Below are 7016 nucleotides of genomic sequence, written 5' to 3'. Positions count from 1 at the left end.
CACAAATGCACCCTCCGTATTTTCTCACACATGCGCCCAACCAAAACAGCAGATGGCGCTATCGGTCAATTTACTCTATTCTCCCAAGACCTCAAACAACGTGTTTATATGGTTTACCCTTATGTCCCATAGGAATATGAGTGGGGAACAGTTTTGAGGTGTCCATTATATATCCAGACAGCCAGCCATATTAACAATCCACTATCTTTAGGATAGAGCCCTGTAGGGGAATAATACAGTTCTATCAAACCACAGTTGCATTTTAATTATATAAATATATAATAAATATAATAAAATATAATATAAATATAATAATTATAATTATCTATTGAATTATTAACTATAATTAGTGATCATATCTACATTTAAATAATCTGTGTCTGTAGTACAATCATACATTGTAGACAGCTGTTGCAACGCGAGGTGTAGATACAGTAAGATGCAAGAATCATTGTATTAGACTGCATGAAATTTATTAATCTTTTTACAAGCAGGTTTGTAATAGAATTCTGTCTGTAATTCAGTATGTTTACTGTTCATTTATAGCTTTTCCCCCATATAACTTTGTTAAAGATTATTTAAATGTAGATATGATCACTAATTATAAAAGATTTTGATGCATCATGTCGCATAAGTCTGGTATGGATATAAAAAGCCAAACATGATGGCAGTTCTTTCAGCCTTCAATAGTCAATTAAAATGCAGCTGTGGTTTGATATAACTGTATTCCCCTACAGGGCTCTATCCTAAAGATAGTGAAGTGTTAATATGTCTGGCTGTCTGGATATATAATGGACACCTCAAAACTGTTCCCCACTCATATTCCTTTGAGACATAAGGGTAAACCATATACACACGTTGTTTAAGGTCTTGGGAGAATAGAGTAAATTGACCGATAGCGCCATCTGCTGTTTTGGAAGAGGAAGTTGCTCCATTGCATTTGTGAGAAAATAGGTTGGGCGCATGTGTGAGAAAATACGGAGGGTGCATTTGTGAGAAAATATGGAGGGTGCATTTGTGAGAAAATACGGAGGGTGCATTTGTGAGAAAGTTGATTTTTTTTCTTTGCAAATCGGATTGTGTTTGTTTGCAAAACGCTGCATTTGTGAGAAAGTCGTTTTTTTCTTTGCAAAGCAGATTGTGTTTGTTTGTTAAATTTTGGCACATAATTGACTCCATAGAAATTTTCCTTGACTGTAATGTTGTGGAGAATTGCAGTAACTACAATTACATGTCAGCTTTTGGAGGGGTTCAGTTTCATGCCACCACTGGACTTGTTTGTTTGGTCACACTTGCAAAGTCCCTCCACTTGTTTCTGACTTCCTCTGGGCTTCTCTCATACCCATTTCCAGAGCATTAATTTTTTGTGCGATTTCATTCCATGTTTTTTTTTTTTTTTTCCCAGAATTTGTAACTGTGTTTTTTAATTTGGAGAAAAAAAGCAAGATTTGATTGTTTCCCACCTCCTCCAAAAGAACTGCAAGCTCTTTTGTAGTAAATTGTGGTTTCCGTGTCATTTTTATCACATCAACTCTCATTAAAATATGGCTTTATGTAAAGGGACTTATATAGGAAATGATCTTGAGCAAAATAGGTAACAGGTGTTCACAACACAATCCCAGCATTTTCAAAACCCATAATTTATTTTTATTTTAATTGTACTTATGTATTAATACCAAATAAAAATGAGTTCAAATGAAATATAACTAATAGTTATAGACTTTGTTATTCGAAAAGAGCACATTTAAACTGTGTATGCCTATATATGTTTTATTGTACAAATAATGAATGTTGCGTTCGTGACATTATTACACCACTTCTACGTAACGTCACTGCGAAAGCGCATTGAATGCGAGCCGAAGAGTGAGAGAGAGAGAAAACACTTTACAGTAGGGGCCGATATGTGCCTATGGCACTACTCCGACATTGTATCGAAGCAGAAGAAGAACGACAGATTAAACCAACATGGTTTTAACGATGGAAGTGCGACACAGGTACTATGGTGTTGGGAAACAGTCGTGACTAGTTATTTTCTTCAACGTTGCATCGTACAACGATGGTCAGGTAAAGAGCTACATCGTTGTACGGGAAACGCACCCCAGATCTGTTGCTCGTGCATTGAATGTTCATTTCTCCAGCATAAGCCGTCTCCAAAGGCGTTTCAGAGAATATGGCATTACATCCAACCGGCCTCACAACTGCAGACCACGTGTAGCCACACCAGCCTAGGACCTCCACATCCAGCAGGTTCACCTCCAAGATCGTCTGAGACCAGCCACTCAGACAGCTGCTGAAACAATTGGTTTGCATAACCAAACAATTTCTGCACAAACTGTCAGAAACAGTCTCAGGGAAGCTCAAATGCATGCTCGTCGTCCTCATCGGGGTCTTGACCTGACTCCAGCTCATCGCCGTAACAGACTTGAGTGGGCAAATGCTCACATTCGATGGCGTCTGGCACGTTGGAGAGGTGTTCTCTTCATCAATCTTGGTTTACATTGTTTAGGGCAGATGGCAGACAGTGTGTGTGGCATCGTGTGGGTGAGCGCTTTGCTGATGTCAATGTTGTGGATCGAGTGGCCCATGGTGGTGGTGGGGTTATGGCATGGGCAGGCATCTGTTATGGACGAAGAACACAGGTACATTTTATTGATGGCATTTTGAATGCACAGAAATACCGTGATGAGATCCTGAGGCCCACTGTTGTGCCATACATCCATGAACATCACCTCATGTTTCAGCAAGATAATGCACGGCCCCATGTTGCAAGGATCTGTACACAGTTCTTGGAAGCTGAAAATGTCCCAGTTCTTGCATGGCCAGCATACTCACCGGACATGTCACCCGTTGAGCATGTTTGGGATGTGCTTGACCGGCGTATACGACAGCGTGTACCAGTTCCCACTAATATCCAACAACTTCGCACAGCCATTGAAGAAGAGTGGACCAACATTCCACAGGCCACAATTGACAATCTGATAAACCCTATGCGAAGAAGATGTGTTGCACTGCATGAGGCAAATGGGGGTCACACCAGATACTTACCGGTTCTGAGTCCCCAGACCCCCAATAAAGCAAAAACTGCACATTCCAGGGTGGCCTTTTATTGTGGGCAGTATAAGGTACACCTGTGCACTACTCATGATGTCAGATCAGCATCTTGATGTGGCACACCTGTGAGGTGGGATGGATTATCTCAGCAAAGCAGAAGTGCTCACTATCACACATTTAGACTGATTTGTAAACAATGTTTGAGAGAAATGGTAATATTGTGTATCTGGAATAAATTTTAGATCTTTAAGTCCATCGGAGCAGAAACAAAGGTGTTGCGTTTATATTTTTGTTGAGTGTATATATATATATATATATATATATATATATATATATCAGTGGCGGACTGACCATAATATTGCATCTCTTTTCTATGCATATGGATGGGTGCGGCGCACACTCCGCCCACTCCCCCGACCCCTTCACTTTTAATTTACGGAGGGAGAGATATTGATCTTTTCTCGATGCAGCGAATTCCTCTGAGCAAATTAACAATAATTTCCATGAATGAAAAGGTGGAGCTGAAAGTTACGCGAAAAGAAGTAAAAAGCTTTAAAGGTAAATGCTGTAAAATGCTTTAAATGAACAGATTCTGTCTTTGGTGTGAAGGAAAGTTCCAGTTCCGCTCTCACGGCTTTAACAATACGGTCAGGGACAGCGAGGCGGGATCCAGCAGTCCACCACATTCCACATCATAATATACTGGATCATTAAAGTGGAGATTAATTTTGAAAACTACTTACTAGTATAAAAATTTAACACAATGCAAAAACGTAAAAAAAAGTATATATTGGGTCATATTTGTAAAACAAAGAAACAAAGAAAGAACAATTAGACAAACAACATATAAAACTACGTATAAAGACAATATTTTCAGTGACCAGTAGCACCAGTCTCTCAGAGACACAGGAGGCTTATAAACAGTTTTTTTTTGCATATTTGTCACACTTGTATGGGTGGAATTTCACCTAAACAGTTTATAAGGAAAAGAAAAATGTGCCTTTTTGTTTGTGAGATATCATGAACATTTCGCAGGGGGTATCATCATGATGCAGTGTAAGATATACCACTCATCAGTGTAAACTGCAAGTGCAGCAGGTCAGTGAGGATGAACCAGTGCCTGCTGATGATGACCAACACCAACCCCCTGATCTACCAGAGCCAAGTGAAAAGAATTGCAATTAAACTGAGTATGTAAACTGGAATAAAATCAGTAGCAGCATTAATTCGTGCTAGTAATTATTATGGTATACAGTCAATATTAATTCAAAATAATTTCCCACACGAGGAAATAATGTTTCTCAGCATTTTTTTTGAAATAATAATAACTACCATAATCATTAAAATAAGTAACTAGTTTACTAGCGTAAGCTAATGCTACTTGTAGGCTGCTAAATGACTTTATTGAAAGCAATGTAACAGTGCGATCGTGCGCAAAGGATGAAGAGCGTGAAACCGATCAGCCCCACTGGTTTCACCCTAGATTAACGCGCTGCTCAGAATTCATGGTAAAAGTAAAGTCGTGGATCGCGGAAACTAGTAATCGCTTTAAGCTGCCCCAAACAGTTGACGATGGAGTTTCGCCAAACGACAGTGTGTCAATGCTGGAGCGCAAGACGCCCGCCCCCCAAAGGCACGGAAGCATAACATTAGCGGCATCCAAGAGGTCCTTAACGTCAGCAGCATCCGAAGCTAGACTAAAAAAGGCAGAAGCCAACAGAGCAGCTTGGCTAAAGCAGCAACCTTGAGAGATCGGCAGGCGCCGGAACTAGGGGAAGCACGATTAAAGGCTGAGAAAGAGCAAATGAAAGCACAATTAAAGGCTGAGGAAGAGCAGATGAAAGCACGATTAAAGACTGAGCAAGCACAATTAAAGGCACAAAAGGAAAGGCTGGAAATGGAAACGGCGCTTGCAATAGCCGATGCTGAACTAAATTCTTGCCAGAACCGTAAAAAACAACATCCTGCGAGACGGAGCGTGGTCGTCGAAACGAGTGGTGCATGCCCCCCGGAACCGGAGCACAACGACCACTGCGACCACAGTTCGGCAACAGAATACCTCGAGCTGCCATCACGCCTCCGAGCAACCCACTTAAGCATGCCAGTGAGTGCCAAACCCATAATGTCAAGCACCCTAATGGAACGGCCCACCCAAGGTAACGAACACTCACTTTACAACACTGACATAGTGGAGCCTCAGGGTAGGATGCCACTTCAGGCAGATCTTACAGAAATGTTTGCAAAGAGTCAGAGGCAACTTTCCTTACCTCCGCGCGACGTTCCTCCATTCTATGGTGACCCTCTTGAGTTCACATCCTTTGTAAGAGCCTTTAAACATGTCTTTGAAACCAAAAATGATAGCAATCTGGATAGGCTGTTCTTTCTTGAGCAGTATACTAGAGGACAGCCTAGGGATCTTGTGACAAGCTGCCAGTTCATGCCAAAACATCGCGGTTACGCAGAAGCTATGAGACTGTTACACGACAAGTTTGGAAATAAACAAATAATCGCTACAACGCTGATGCAAAAGGCACTCAACTGGCCGGAAATAAAGTCAGAGGACGAAAAGTCGCTGACAACTTTCTCCCTGTTCCTAGTAAAATGTTACAATACCATGTCAAGCATCGATTACATGGATGAGCTAGATAATGCTACCAAAGTATTGCCTCAAAACTGCCCTACAAATTGCGTGAAAAATGGAGAAGCCACGTATACGAGTACGAAAGGCGCACCCAGAAAAGAGCCAAGTTTGTGCAGCTGATGGAATTTGTAGAGCAAGAAGCAACTGTAATGTCCAACCCACTTTTCGACAACCTGAACGTTTCAATTAGCGATAAAAAACACCACAACAAACCTCCTCCGGGGCTCAAAATGGAAGGAAAAGGAGGTAGCAGCTTTGCAACCGGCATAAAACAGGTTGGTAAAAATCATAAAGACTCAATTACAGTAAAGAGTAGTGGTGCATCAGTTATTAGTGCCTTCACTAAACCTTGTGCATCCTGTGTGAAAGATCATACCCTAGATGAATGCCGCCAGTTTAACAATGAGACATATAAGGACAAATTGGACTTTTTGAAAAAGAATGGATTCTGCTTTGGTTGTTTAGTAAAAGGACACCTAAGCAGAGACTGCACAAAGAAAATTACATGTCAGTTGTGCTCAAAGAAACATCCTCGCATGCTACACAAGCTCAAGCGATCGTAAAGGCTGACGAAACTGAACCAGTTAAAACGCTGCCTATTACTTTGAGTTACGAAACGAGTGCGTGTATTGGGGCTGGAGATGACTGTATTCTCTCCATAGTACCTGTTAAAATAAAGTCCAAGAAAGGTAACAAGACAGTAGAAGTATACGCCTTTATGGACCCAGGTAGCTCTGCTACCTTTTGCACAGAGTCATTAGCAAGGCGATTAAACATACAAGGTAAAAAAATTGACATCATGTTAAGCACCATGAAGCGTTACAGTCAACAAACTTTCCATTGAAAGTGTAATACAAATGCTGATACAACATTACAACCACGACTTTCCTGAACGGAACTGTGATGACAAAGCTGAGTTGTCACAAGAGGACTATCAGTTTTTAGACTCTGTACCTAACTCCCTGCAGTTCACTGACAATCACTTCTACATTGGCCTACCATTTAAAAAGGCAGCTATTCAAATGCCCAACAACCGAAGCGCAGCCATGCAGCGCGCACTGAACCTCAAACGGAAGTTTAAGCATAACCACTCCTTTTACAAAGAGTATTTGAACCTTATGAACGACATGCTTGAAAAGGGTCATGCAGTCAAGGTCCCCCCACCTCACCTAAATCGACAAGACGGGCAAGTGTGGTATATACCTCAGCATGGCGTATACCATCCTCAAAAGAAAAAGCTAAGGGTAGTCTTTGATTGTGCTGCCAGCTATCAGGGAATATCATTGAATAGCGAGCTTCTGCAGGGACCCGACCTGACAAACTC

Source organism: Clarias gariepinus, chromosome 7, assembly GCF_024256425.1.
Source record: "Clarias gariepinus isolate MV-2021 ecotype Netherlands chromosome 7, CGAR_prim_01v2, whole genome shotgun sequence".
NCBI classification, from domain to species: domain Eukaryota; kingdom Metazoa; phylum Chordata; class Actinopteri; order Siluriformes; family Clariidae; genus Clarias; species Clarias gariepinus.
The sequence above is the reverse complement of the archived record's forward strand: the minus strand, read 5'-3'. Positions refer to the sequence as shown.